Source organism: Schistocerca piceifrons, chromosome 3 (genome assembly GCF_021461385.2).
Source record: "Schistocerca piceifrons isolate TAMUIC-IGC-003096 chromosome 3, iqSchPice1.1, whole genome shotgun sequence".
Lineage (NCBI taxonomy): Eukaryota > Metazoa > Arthropoda > Insecta > Orthoptera > Acrididae > Schistocerca > Schistocerca piceifrons.
Window position 1 is genome coordinate 470664285 of NC_060140.1, and position 14452 is coordinate 470678736.

Sequence of the window (14452 nt, forward strand, 5' to 3'; positions counted from 1 at the left end):
TCAGGAGTGGGACATTCTGGACCAACAGTGCCTTGATGAACTTGTGGATACTATGCCACGATGGATAAAGGCATGCATCAATGCAAGATGACGTGCTACTGGGTGTTAAGAGGTACTGGTGTGTACAGCAATCTGGACCACAACCTCTGAAGGTCTCTCTGTATGGTGGTACGACATGCAATGTGTGGTTTTCATGAACAATAAATAGGGCGGAAATGGTGTTTATTTTGATCTCTATTCCAACTTTCTGTACAGGTTCCGGGACTCTCGGAACCGAGGTGATGCAAAACTTTTTTTTATGTGTGTATTAGCATCTCAGCGACATATAACACTACACACGTCACTGTTGCCTCCAAGTGCGTCTGTAGCTCCATTTTTTTTATCATCATCTGTGGTCCTACAGAAGGTTGATCCTTTGTTTCATTTCTTCATGGTCTAGTTACATCCTGTTCTATATTCTCTCACTTATTAACATTTGTCCGCATTTTGCACGGGCCCGTTTGGTGTTCCCCAATACACAGAGGTATTTAGGGTCTTCGTCTGGCTGTAGGCAGTCCTGGAGCCACCTTTCTGGTTATCATGTTAACTTTAACGAGATGTTTCTGAGTGTCATCTCCAGTCTCACTGTCGCCGGTGTCCATTCTCTCCATTTGCTAAAAGTCAGTTAACTTCTGATCGTTACACTTGGCTATTAACTACACAGCATTGTGTGCATAGATGCTCTCTATGTTTTCAGTAAATAATGTTTGAAATTACACTCCTGGAAACTGAAATAAGAGCACCGTGAATTCATTGTCCCAGGAAGGGGAAACTTTATTGACACATTCCTGGGTCAGATACATCACATGATCACACTGACAGAACCACAGGCACATAGACACAGGCAACAGAGCATGCACAATGTCGGCACTAGTGCAGTGTATATCCACCTTTCGCAGCAATGCAGGCTGCTATTCTCCCATGGAGACGATCATAGGAATGCTGGATGTAGTCCTGTGGAACGGCTTGCCATGCCATTTCCACCTGGCGCCTCAGTTGGACCAGCGTTCGTGCTGGACGTGCAGACCGCGTGAGACGACGCTTCATCCAGTCCCAAACATGCTCAATGGGGGACAGATCCGGAGATCTTGCTGGCCAGGGTAGTTGACTTACACCTTCTAGAGCACGTTGGGTGGCACGGGATACATGCGGACGTGCATTGTCCTGTTGGAACAGCAAGTTCCCTTGCCGGTCTAGGAATGGTAGAACGATGGGTTCGATGACGGTTTGGATGTACCGTGCACTATTCAGTGTCCCCTCGACGATCACCAGTGGTGTACGGCCAGTGTAGGAGATCGCTCCGCACACCATGATGCCGGGTGTTGGCCCTGTGTGCCTCGGTCGTATGCAGTCCTGATTGTGGCGCTCACCTGCACGGCGCCAAACACGCATACGACCATCATTGGCACCAAGGCAGAAGCGACTCTCATCGCTGAAGACGACACGTCTCCATTCGTCCCTCCATTCACGCCTGTTGCGACACCACTGGAGGCGGGCTGCACGATGTTGGGGCGTGAGCGGAAGACGGCCTAACGGTGTGCGGGACCGTAGCCCAGCTTCATGGAGACGGTTGCGAATGGTCCTCGCCGATACCCCAGGAGTAACAGTGTCCCTAATTTGCTGGGAAGTGGCGGTGCGGTCCCCTACGGCACTGCGTAGGATCCTACGGTCTTGGCGTGCATCCGTGCGTCGCTGCGGTCCGGTCCCAGGTCGACGGGCACGTGCACCTTCCGCCGACCACTGGCGACAACATCGATGTACTGTGGAGACCTCACGCCCCACGTGTTGAGCAATTCGGCGGTACGTCCACCCGGCTTCCCGCATGCCCTCTATACGCCCTCGCTCAAAGTCCATCAACTGCACATACGGTTCACGTCCACGCTGTCGCGGCATGCTACCAGTGTTAAAGACTGCGATGGAGCTCCGTATGCCACGGCAAACTGGCTGACACTGACGGCGGCGGTGCACAAATGCTGCGCAGCTAGCGCCATTCGACAGCCAACACCGCGGTTCCTGGTGTGTCCGCTGTGCCGTGCGTGTGATCATTGCTTGTACAGCCCTCTCGCAGTGTCCGGAGCAAGTATGGTGGGTCTGACACACCGGTGTCAATGTGTTCTTTTTTCCATTTCCAGGAGTGTATATTTGCATTAGACAGTTATAATGTTATTTGATTTTTGCGAGCTGTGGAACATCTAAACCTCTCTATACAAAGTCTGTTTCTGTTTACTCCCTATAATTATTTCATTCCTCCGTTACATCACTAGGCGCCCGTGATGCGGTAACTTCTGGAAGAGGGGAAAAAAATTATTTCCTTCACATTTTGTAATTGTGTGTTGTTACAAGTAATTTCCTACTAAACGTTTTCCTTGTGGTTTGACGTCTATCATTCCTGTATCATTATCGTATGTATTTCTGTTGCTTTAGCGAGAAGACATCATCTTGTTAATTAATTGTGAGGCGTAAATGAAGAAAAATTAAACTTATTTACTGAGAATAAAACCTTTTGCACTACAAAATTAAGATGACGTATCTTTGTTACGGCGATTTTAGTTATTTTTATAATAACATTAATATTTGTTTTCTTTTGCCTTTGCAGGTAAGTTGACAGTAGTCTACAGCCACCCTGCATTCGTAAGTACACCAGTGTTTCAGTACGCCGTATCCCGATTGGCCTGCCATAGAGTGAATGAAGAGAAACAGAACTCCGCGGTAGAAGTACACCGACGGAAAAAGTAATGCAACGCTAACCTAGTATGTTGATATGCAATAGAATCTCCGCACAAAAGAGAATCTGATGTGATTCTTGAAGTTTTCCCGGCGTATTGAATGTTCGATGAGATTTCGGGATTGCAGCCAGATCATGTTGACTTCTTGCCACGGTATTTCGGCTGGCAACCGTCTAGCCATCTTATGGTGAGTGTCCGTCAGTGGAGACTGCAGGTTTACGGAGTCAACTTTATAGCAGAAAATTGGCGCGAAAACGCATGCGCAATGGCCTCCGTCACAGGAGTGTCCTCTATCGAAATCCACGCCCTCTGGAGCTACTGTTCTATCTGTGGCACGCCGGCTCATGCGTAAAGGTGAAAACTACATGTCCGCCCTCTGTCGGAATGCGCGCCCGCGTCGCTAAAAATAGACGTCAGGTGTCGCCAGACGTGTCATTATGTATAAAATGTCTTCTCTCAGAGGAAATTAGAGAGATCACCGGGTCCCAAGCCTTGTCCAGTTGAAAACAGCCATCACGATTTACAAGATTTTGCGCTAGGGATATCTCCACAGATTCTTTAATTACTGAATCCCTGAAAGTTTTCGCTGGGGCCAAGATTTTCGTGGCAGAAAAATCCATAGCATGTCCTGTGGTAATACAGTGCTCAGCTACGGCCGACTTACTGAGCTGCGAAAGGCGAGTGTGGCGTTCGTGTTCAACGCACCTTTCATGTACTGCGCGTGTCGTCTGACCGAAGTAAGGTTTGCCACACTGGCAAGGAATTTTATAGATCCCGGCCTTCTGCAGACCCAGATCGTCTTTTGCTGAAACGAGAAGGGCACTAATCTTCGCCGGTGGCCGGAGGATTACTTTAACTTGATGTTTCCTTAGAATCCTGCCTATTTTAGATGAAAGGCTGCCGACGTATGGAAGGAACGCTCTGGACTTGAATAGCTCCTTATCTTCTTGATTTTGTAGGTGGTCACGTTTCTTCCTTCTCAGAGCTGTTCTAATCTGATGTGGAGAGTAACCATTATCTCTGAACACCGACTCTAAATGTTCCAGCTCTTTTGTAAGGCTGTCTCCATCGGAAAAAACATGACCCGGTGCACCAACGTTCTAAGGACGCCGGTAGCTTGTGCAGGATGATGACAACGTGACGCTTGCAGGTAAAGGCCCTAATGACCCATCCACTCTCTTAGTAACCAAGACGTCCAAAAACGGCAAGCAACCATCCTTTATTTCCACCATAAAGTGGATATTCGTGTGGATTGCATACAGATGTTGCAAGAACCGTGACAGTTGTTCTTCGCTCATCAACAATAAGTTCACGGCCGACATAACAGCGCTTTTCCATCACGTCCTTTCCTCAACCAACTTTTTATGCAACAACGAAGATTTTGAGCAGACTGGCGGTGTTGCCATTTGCCTTTGGTAGCAAACTTTTTATGGAAGTCTTTGAGGAAAGGGCACTAGACTCGGTAGAACTTAAACCGAAAGTTTTCTGGCGATATGTAGATGACACTTTTGTAGTGTGACCCCATGGTGAAGAATGTTTGTGCAAAGAATCCAGGATGTTAGTGCAAAGATTGGTCATCAGGAACTTTATACCATCACCTCTCGTGCCACTACTGGGCAAATACTGATAGCGAAAATTTCACGCACCGCCAGGGTTCGAGACGGCATATCTCCAATTCGAGCACCACCACATAATGTTGCGTTATTCACCTGGGCGACGATGGCGGGGAGTGGTGTACGTATTGCGCTTAAGAATACGCTAAGTGCGGAAGGGTACGGACATATTTACAGCATCTTGTACTGCGTACAATAGAGGGGTAGTTCAGAGCCGATGATTGATTGTGTCAGCATGAGAATGCACGCTGTCATAAGAAAACATATATGAGGGATTGGTTTGCGACAATGACTGGCCTGCCGAGATTACCGAGCTGAAACCAGTGGAACACCTGTGGGATGAGCTGGAACGTCGACTTCGCTTCAGACCCGGGCGTTCAGCATCACTACCTCGCGGGTAGTTTCTACTCTCGGGGAAGAATGGTTTTCCATTGCTTCACAGACACTCAGATACCTCATTGAAAGTATTCCCAGTGAAGTTCGTAAAGGCGGAGGATGGGTACACCCCATATTAATATTTACTAATAGGTGTCCGAATACTTTTGATCAAATGGTGCATTTTCAATGTTGTGTTCTCTTTCTGCTTGCGCGCTAATGACGCCACGTCATTATTACATCAACTGTGAGAACTGACGTCTGGTATTGGTAGATTCAATTGACCCATTAATAATTCTGTCCTGGAGTGTACCTCGCGCGAGTGCGGCGAGTGGCATGTTGAGTAACACAGAGTTTAATACTTATGAACATTCCATACTATTTTCTCCTTTGTTTCGGCAGCTGCTGGGCGAGTTTTGTTGTGGCGCATTGTGTTTGGCTGGACGAGCCTCTCTCTCTCTCTCTCTCTCTCTCTCTCTCTCTCTCTCTCTCTCTCGTGTGTTATGGCGCTGCAGATAGCGTATCAGCAGGCCGGCGGTTGTGGCAGGCGCGCCAATCTGGCTGGGTCTGGCGGCAGGCGCGGAGCGCAGATAACACGCTGCGTCCCGTCCCGGCCACATCGGCGCCAGCCACACATCGCGTCTTTATGTCCGCTCTGATGGTGTCTCCGCTGTTCTCTGTAATGTAGTTGTGATGAAACAGCAGAACCTCGACACTAATATACAATTAGTAGAGACTACTTTGCAGACGCCTACGTCATCTCTTTTTTTGCTGTCGTTCGCGTGTTTAGCCTGATGTCGCATCGAGGTCTTTATCGTTGGTGTGTTCTTGGAGAGCATTTTATTTTTGGAGATAGTTTCTGTTTACTTTTAAACTGCCTCACACACTCACCGGCGTAATTACTTATAAGATGTCTACGAGGACTGCTCAGGAAGTTTTTGTTATTACGTGGAGAAAATCAGGCCCCGAACATGAAACATGGCGATAGTTTGGTACCTTTCCTACATTTTCTTAACAATGATTAAGTTGGCTAAGACCTCGATTTTAGACTTATGCATCTTGGCTGTTTCCATTCTGGAAATACTTGACAAGCAATGGTTTCATTATCTCAGTAAGAGGGTGCCACGTCGGGAAAATTTGAGTGGTGAGGCCAAATTCGATAGGAAAGGAATGGAAAGGAAACTGGATGGGAAAGAGACCGGAAAGAAATAATGCCTTCCAGCCGCAGAAGGTATTGCGGCGACGATGGAAAATTTGTATCGGACCGGGACTGGAACCCAGATGCTCTGTTTCTATGGACGACTGCCTCAACCGCTTCCGCCATACTATCCGACACGCTTCCCGTCAGACACAACTTCCCTCCCGCCGCACAGCAACTATCCGTGCCGATTAGCCCCCTTACAATTGTAGATATGAGCGGTGTCTGGTCTCTCGGACGTGTTGGGAATTTGGGTCTGGCGGAAAGTGTATCCGGTTGGCCGAGGCGTTTGAGGAAATTGTTCATACAAACGGAGCATCTGGGTTTCTATAACCGTTGCATTGCCACAGTGCCCTTTGCGGCTTGAAGTCGTTCTTTCATTCCTATCTCTTTCCCATCCAGTTTCCTTTCCATTCCTTTGACTCCAATTACTCATTTATATGTCGCAACTGCTAAAATTTCATAGCCCGAGAAGACAATGCGTGTGACTATATTGATAGCAGAATGAGCTAAGCGCCGGCCGGAGTGGCCGAGCGGTTCTAGGCGCTGCAGTCTGGAACCGCGCGACCGCTACGGTCGCAGGTTCGAATCCTGCCTCGGGCATGGGTGTTTGTGATGTCCTTAGGTTACTTAGGTTTAAGTAGTTCTAGGTTCTAGGGGACTGATGACCACAGCAGTTAAGTCCCATAGTGCTCAGAGCCATTTGAACCTTTTTTTTTTTTTTTTTAGCTGAGCGGTTGCCGTGATTATGATACGCCGGGTTCGAGCATCTCCATTTCTGTTGCGATTCCCCGTTCTTCACAGCGGTACGGTCGATGGTCTGCCACTTCGACCTTCCTCATTCAGAGTTGTCTGGCCGCATTGGACGCGGTTGCGCCATCTAAGCACTGTGTCATGTGATGGTCCATTGTTGCCGTGAACTTCCATCAACCCGGCATGGATTTATGGGCTACACTATTTGGTTTTCGCTCCTCTATTACGTTAATATGATACAAGGATTTCAGCGTGTAACAGGGCTACAAACATGTACCTGCAAACAAGTACCTGCAAACAAATAAGAAAATAACCACGTAACTTTATTTTTGTGGTGTGACAATTAAAGCTTCATGATTTCCTTCCTTGCGTGTCTGCTGTGAATAAACTCTTTAGTAAACAGTGTGCATCAAAATCGACTCTGCAACTTTAAAAATTCGTGTTGATTTATTCATTTAACCTATAGACATGGCTTTGGTGTTATTTTATAACAAAATACATAAAGATTTTTTACCATATACGTAAAATGGTGAAAGGTTACTTCCGTTGCTCATGTGGCACAAACTGCATTTGAAGTCGATTTCTTGCCAGACTTGCTGCAGCATGTCAGTCGTCACTTGTTCAGTTGCGAGGTGGAGTCTAGTTCTGACCTCTGATGGAGAAGCTAGTAAGGGCGGACAAACAAGGTGCCCTTGATGATTCCCGAAAAGAAAACGTCAAGAGGTGTCAGGTCCAGTGGACGTGGGGGCCATGCAACTCGCGCACTTCGGCACATCCACTTACGTGGAAAGCGAACATTCAGGAAATACCAGACATCGTATCAAACAGTCAAAACTTGATCAGCTTTCTTTCAAGATGACACCAAGACTAAGTTTGAAAGACGTATGAATAAGTTTCTACGAATTTTCGTAGTTGTAAAATCCTTTTTGATACACCCTATGCTTGCTAAGCATATTGCTCAGCTGTATTCTGAAGCCGACGCTATGTGTAGTGATGCTACAGAGAGATATGAAGATGTAATACCATGATGTTGTAAAACATTCTGTATGCGCAAACTAGTCCTTCCACAGCATCTGTTAGCGAGCACTCCCGTCTCAACGAGTGTCCCATCCAGTCCCTTTGCCTGACACTCTTAGCAGCTTGAGCCCACACGAAAGGGTAAATAACTTAGCTTCACAAGCCGTTGGGTGCAGACTAAGGACGTAAGTTTTGTCTTCTACTGCTAAACGACTATGAATAAAGTTCTTGTAACTGTATTTGTCCTCCATATTCTTTTTTTTTTTCTTTTTGGCATAAACATCACTGGGAATTACGTTTAGGTCCCTTTTTTGACGCATTAGTGTGGCTACTAGTGCAAGGCACTTATTATGGTTTGTAAAGAATTACATCAAAAATCCTAAGTGGCTGTGATAATTATATTAAAGTTAATATTGTATCCCACCCTCAAGTTTGTGGGGCGGCGGATGAGTTTGTAATAATAATTAAATCTATTGCTGTATAAATGATTGCATGTTGATCAGTTTCTAGCTTTTAGAATGTTGTTATTGCTGTCTTTTGCCGTTCTCAACACTGGCTCTCTATTTACTCCGTGACCCCCAGAAAGTGATTTAATAAAACTTGGAGCCAGTAAATAGATATCCTAGTGCCCACTTTACCTGAGAATGTTCTTATAGCTGCAGCTTATAGCTCTGAGGAATTAGGAGATTGTCCGGGATTTCTAATCAAAAACGGTTTTCCAAAATAGTTGAGTATATTCTGAAATTCACTGATAAACAACACAAGTATCCCTACAACCTAACTAACAGAACAGCAACTATAAATGTCCAAATCAAATGTTAAAAAGAATGCTCGCCATAATTTGATGAGAGTATTTCATCAAACGCCACGCTAAATTTTTGGTAGAATGTCTGTCCCGCGACGGCACGTGAAAACTACGACAATACGCAAACTGAAGCTAGATAATGAAAATCATTCCAGAATTAACACTTCACATATAATGTTTTCATAGTTCCGCGTATCTCTAGTAACTTAATACGGCACCCGAGGCTGTTTGTAGCAGATACACTGATGCGACGCGACTACCGACACACATGGCGTGTCATTCAGCGTCTGGAGAGAACTGGGGCCTTGCTTCCTCGCGCAGTGTTCTTATATATAAAGCCGCGGTGCGGACGGCTGAGGGATCGCCTGATCAAATCCGCTCTCCCGACTAGCCGCTGGGCTAGTAACGCACCACTTCAAGATACATAATAATTTATAGCTTCTTTGGCTGATGGCCGAAGAAGCTCTTAATTTAAACGTGCATTCAGCACGCAGGTAAGTATTGATAATAAAATTTTGACGTGGCTAAGTTAAATACTTTGAGCGAGAGAATTAATTAAATTGCCCTGCACGCACTAGATGAGCTCTGAACTGGCCCTGTTGAGATCCGCTATCGCTATAATTTTATAGGTATTAAAAAGAAACTTTACACATTTTCATAATCATAGCGGACCTCCAACCTATTTAAATCTAAACATCCTAGCCTTATTTACTAGCCTACTTAATCTATCTTGCTTCCTTCAGTTTTGAGACGAAAACCAGAAAATCATGAATTTCCACTAAAGTCTTAATTTGTGAAATCCAAAGTACTGTTTTTATTAAATCATTATGAAAGATGAATTTAAATATAAATTTTGAAGTCTCTAGCTCTGTTCTGTTGCGCCAATGATTTTTCCAGAAAAACGTCCAAATCTCGGAAATGGCTGAAGTTATCGAACTGATATTTAACACATATTAATTTAGTATTATTTCTGACATGCTAGAAAAGTTTTAGTTCATTTGCTTGATTTTTAAGGTATTGCGCAACATTTATGACGTCAGAGCTAGTTACAGCAGACTGGCTGACACTCAATGGAACTGATGTGAATTTACTACAGCGTGAGTAGGCTGCTTCCCTACAAGTTCACAATGAATAAGAGTAATTTAAGTAACAGTAGCCAGTACAATTGCCGCTTTGCAGTGCGCTAAAACAGTTTCTCTACAAATCAGGGTAAAGCAAATCAGATAGTGGAGTGGTACTTGCAGAAAATAAATATAAATCTGTGTAAATAACGCTCGTTAAGATTAGTCGCCTGGCCATAGTCACAAATATCGGCTTTTGTTAATTAACAAAGAGTATGAGACTCCTTTTATTATAAATCCAGACTTTATTATATGCATTCAAATTCGAACACCCTACAAACGCACAACGAAAGGGAGAATAAATACCACGCGGACTACCTAAACTGAATACAACATGCACCTCAAGTTGAGTCTACAGAGTTCACAATTTCAGGCCGCTTAGAAAATAATTACGGTCACTGTATTTTCTTATATATCACACATTAGAATTTTTTGACAACTATCCTCGTTAATTAACATTTACTATAACTTCATCAGTAACGGATAGCTTTTAAAGGTTATGTTGCGGATATCTCTGGTTGCGTTTCATTAATTCTCGTCCTTAAAATGGCATCTTGTCCACAAATCGTCGTCTTTCTGCTATATAAGTAAGTATTATAACACTGGTCCCGGTATAGAGCCATAGGTAATTTTGTCCTGTCTACACTTGACATGCATTCAGAATATTATGGCAGAGTGTTTCCCAAAAACAGGAGATCTGCGACAGGAAGTTGCTCGTTGAGGGATTGTATGGCTAATTGGTTCGATAGTGGGAGAGAGGGGGAAAGAGGGAGAGAGTGAGGAGGGGGGGGAGGGGAATTATGGAAAAATTTATGAATAATTATTTAGAAACTCCCTCACGCTAAACGAAACTAAATTTATACAATTTGAACTTTTTGTTTGCGCAATATGAATATTAACAAACTGATTTTCAATTGATGTAGTCAGTAAATTTTACAGTGTAACTAGCGGTACACGAATTATTCCAGAGAGCACTCCCCATAATCCACCTGGTAATCTGGCAGATGAAATGGGTATCTAGTATTTTGGTACTGGGACACCGTCTTCCACCGACTGCTCTTGTCTTTCTTTTCTCGTGTGAAATAGTGAAACCGAGTCACAACCGCAATAATAAATCGGCCCAAAAGTCACTAGGAGTCTCTCTAAAACTTTTCAATTTCTGGCGAAAAATTCATTAACACGTTTGTTTTTGGTAGTAAATTCTTCGTGTGAAATGTACAGTTCTGTTTCTTCTGATATGCCTAAGACATTAGCTACTATGCTATTTTTAATCACCCATTGTCCACTCTAATATTGTACACTCTTTAGAAGTTTTCTGCTGTGGCTGCAGTAAAGGGACATAGGTTACATTTACCCTATCCAAGAGAAGTACGGTCACGCTTGTACCCATATATCTATTTCGTAATTGTTCAAAAGGAATATTTCAGGTTCCGTCGTTCAAACGGTTTAGTGTTTTTGTTTATTCATTTCAATGAAAAATGCACCACACGGCTACTTTAAAAAGCCCTGTAACGGATGATTCTCGGCGAATGTTACCAAAATGGAAAGGAACCGGAAAGATAAATGGTAGTCGTTTTACACCAGACGGTTCATCAACTTAACGTCTTATCACTCAACCTAGTACTGATCAATGAAAATGAGGTGATGAGCATCACCATTAGGTAACTATCAATGATAGTAGAGTTTATTATTGGCGCAATGGTGGTAGAGTTTATTATTGGCCAGAGGGAAATTCATAACCGATTTTCCACACAGTGATCTATGTTAATTTCATACACTGCTGAGAACGGAGAAATAGGAAAAATGTCGTCTAGGCATTTCAGAACACTATTTGTTTGGCTGATAAAATATGTACTTTACACTACGCCTTTTTACTTTATCCTTTAGGTTTACAAGAAGGGCTGCACGAATGGTCACAGGGTTGTTTAACCAATGAGAGAGCGTGGAAATCCTAAAAAATCTGCTGACGTGTGAAGGAGGACACTAACTTTCCCGCGAAAGCCCACTTACAAAATTTCAAGAACCAGTATTAAGTGAAGGGAATCTAGGCATGTACGGCCTGCGTGTCGCTTCTCCAGGGACTGAGAAGACGAGACGAGATTCATTATAGCGTGCAGAGAGGCGTGTAAGCAGTGGTTCTTCCCATGCTAATACGGGTTAAAATAGGAAGTACCATTTGCCTTGCAGTGCGCAGTGTTTCTCTGGATCTAGATGTAGATGAAGCTCTTCGAATCTTGCTTGTTTCTAATTAGCAAGTAACGTCAACAAAACTATTTTTCTCCCTCAACAGAGTTGACACTATCACCGACAATGTTTTTTTTTTTTTTTTTTTTTTTTTTTTTTTTTTTTTAAAAAGCACAGAGTACGCTTTTATTCTTTCCAGCTATAACCTAACACATTTTTGCTTTTAGACATGGATTCTCTTTGATGGGAGTATAATGATTGGAGACTAGCATGTTGTCATGCAACCGTCGCAACGTGTCACAGAAACAAAGCAAGCAATAAAATAAATGTTAAAAGTACCCAGGAGCACAAAATCCAGACTACAACACGGGTGAGCGTGGCGAGAGTAGGTTAGCTTCTGATGTCTGCAAACAAGGTTAAAGTCAAAACTTTCGTCTTAAGCAGCGTTAAGGCAGGATATATGTAAAGCTGGTCAAAAATTTTCACTTTTTTGTTTTGACGCCAGTTATTTCTGTAGCATGGTAGCAATATTGTCTCCAAATGTCAGAGTTCAATTCGTGCTTCAAATGATGTAAAAGCCATCTTGTTTCAACCAGTGTGCAGAGGCCCCCTTTTCTGGACGTCTCTGTTCTCGTTTAAGATATTTTATTACGTCGTCCCATCAGAGAAGACACATGTAAAGTACAGAAGGCTGTGAGCCCATTTACGCTTCGATTAATTACGATTTGTTAAAGGAATGCACACATGGTGGAACAGTAAACCGAACGAAAACTTCATTTACTTAATTTAGAAGACACGCCCAAAATCGACATTTTTCTCATATACTATTGTTGAAATTGCCTCATATGATACTTGTTTGGTGCTCAGTGATGGTAATACTGGAAAAATCAGGACCCTTATGAGACTAGGATTTGACTGTTCCGAAATGTCACTGAAGGATGTTGGCAAAAGCGCCCCCCAGATGGAGCAGACTCGGAGAAAAGTCTTACATGAAGACCGACAAGACCAAATATATCGTTATGGCTGACATTAAGGTACTTGTCTCTGCGTAAATGCTAACAAAGTCGTTTTTTCTGCATTTCCCGCAACTTTCATTTTTCCGTGTGTAAGGAACGTTTTATACTGAACAGTTGCAGATAAATGGGTGAAATTTGCTACGGATGTTGGACATACTGTAACACAACCTTCTGTGGTACAATATTTTTCACAGTGCGCTACTGTCAGATTTATTTACATTTTTGTGAAATAAAAATTTTTATTTATCTCAAGCATAAATTTAAAAAATTGTGAGAGTTTTAAGACTGATATTAAAAAAGCTGGTTCACAGATTTTTTTATCTAATTACTAGGAATAATGTACGACATTTTGAAAGTGATAAGTAAAGTAACTTTTGAGAAAGTGTTCTTCGTGTGATACTACAGCTACTTCCTGATGAGATTATGTGACAAAAAGTTGAAAAACATAGATTATATCAATAACATGCGCAAAATTTACTTTAATTACCTCTCAAACAGTGGAAGTTAGATTAAATTGTATGTACCTGGGCATTTTCTCATACGTCCTGCGGCTCTCCTCCAAAGCCGCCGCCGCCCCGCCCCCTCCCCTCCCCCTCCGCAACGGCCACGTCCCTTCCCGTTGACAGTCTGTGAATACCGCCGCTTCAAATGCATTGTAGAACATTTTGACGTTCCCTTCCAATGTGTTACATGATCGTCCAGTGTGGATCGCCTCCTTTCATAATTTTACCTCCATCTACAGTAACATGACACTTGGATTGCCTTATTCTACAAAGCGACCTAAAATCGTTGTTTTAAGCTCACCAGATAAAATATTAGTCTCGTTATGAAAAAAAGCAGAATGTTCGCCTTCGAGTGCTGCAGACGTAACAACTAGTACAAATCCGTCATGTGCCCCTCCACCGCTGATACGTAAGACATAGGAATAGAGAGTGGTGCATGTATGTCGGATGTATGGAGACACGATAGGATGGCAGAAAAGAGAAACCGTATTCAGATGTGTCCATTATCAGTCTGCAATTGAATTTCGCGATTTGTTGGTGTACGAACGCGGCCTGTAGAACGTATATACAGAGGAGTACTGAACCACTCGCAGCCGTGTAAGACGGCATGAGACCAGTTGTCATAAAATATAACAACAAGCAGGAACCGAATGTAAAAGTCTCGCCTTATCAGGCAGAATATTTTTCAAACCACACAAATATGTTGCTGTTGCTGTGTAGAGATCATCTCGACCAGTTTCCCAGTGAAAATCGCGAAGAGAACTCCATGTAATGGGAATCTGGAGCCGGGAACTTCGCGAAAGTTCACTGCTTAGCATGGCACTTACAAGGGTGGTCTGATATTCCTCGTAAATTTCTACGAAAAGACGGAACAGTTGTGTTGCACCTTCATGGCGATCCCAAGGATCGTATAAACAATTTCAACAATGTACAGCGTACAATTCGTTGTTGACAGCAGTCTTACTTGGTCAATGTGTCGAATGCGATTGAAAATGAACAGAGTTTCGTGCTATTATTAAACATTTTCATTTGGAGGGTTGGACTGCTGCAGAAGTCAAGGCACTGCTGGATGAAGTCCACGCGGAATCTTCATCATCACTGA

General features: G+C 43.5%; 1 protein-coding gene across 1 annotated transcript in view; it reads left to right on the forward strand.

The window, feature by feature from the left end:
* Nucleotides 1-14452, forward strand: part of LOC124788083 (cyclin-dependent kinase 14) — a 709064-nt gene that overhangs the window by 187998 nt on the left and 506614 nt on the right. The gene's annotated exons all lie outside the window — the stretch shown is intronic.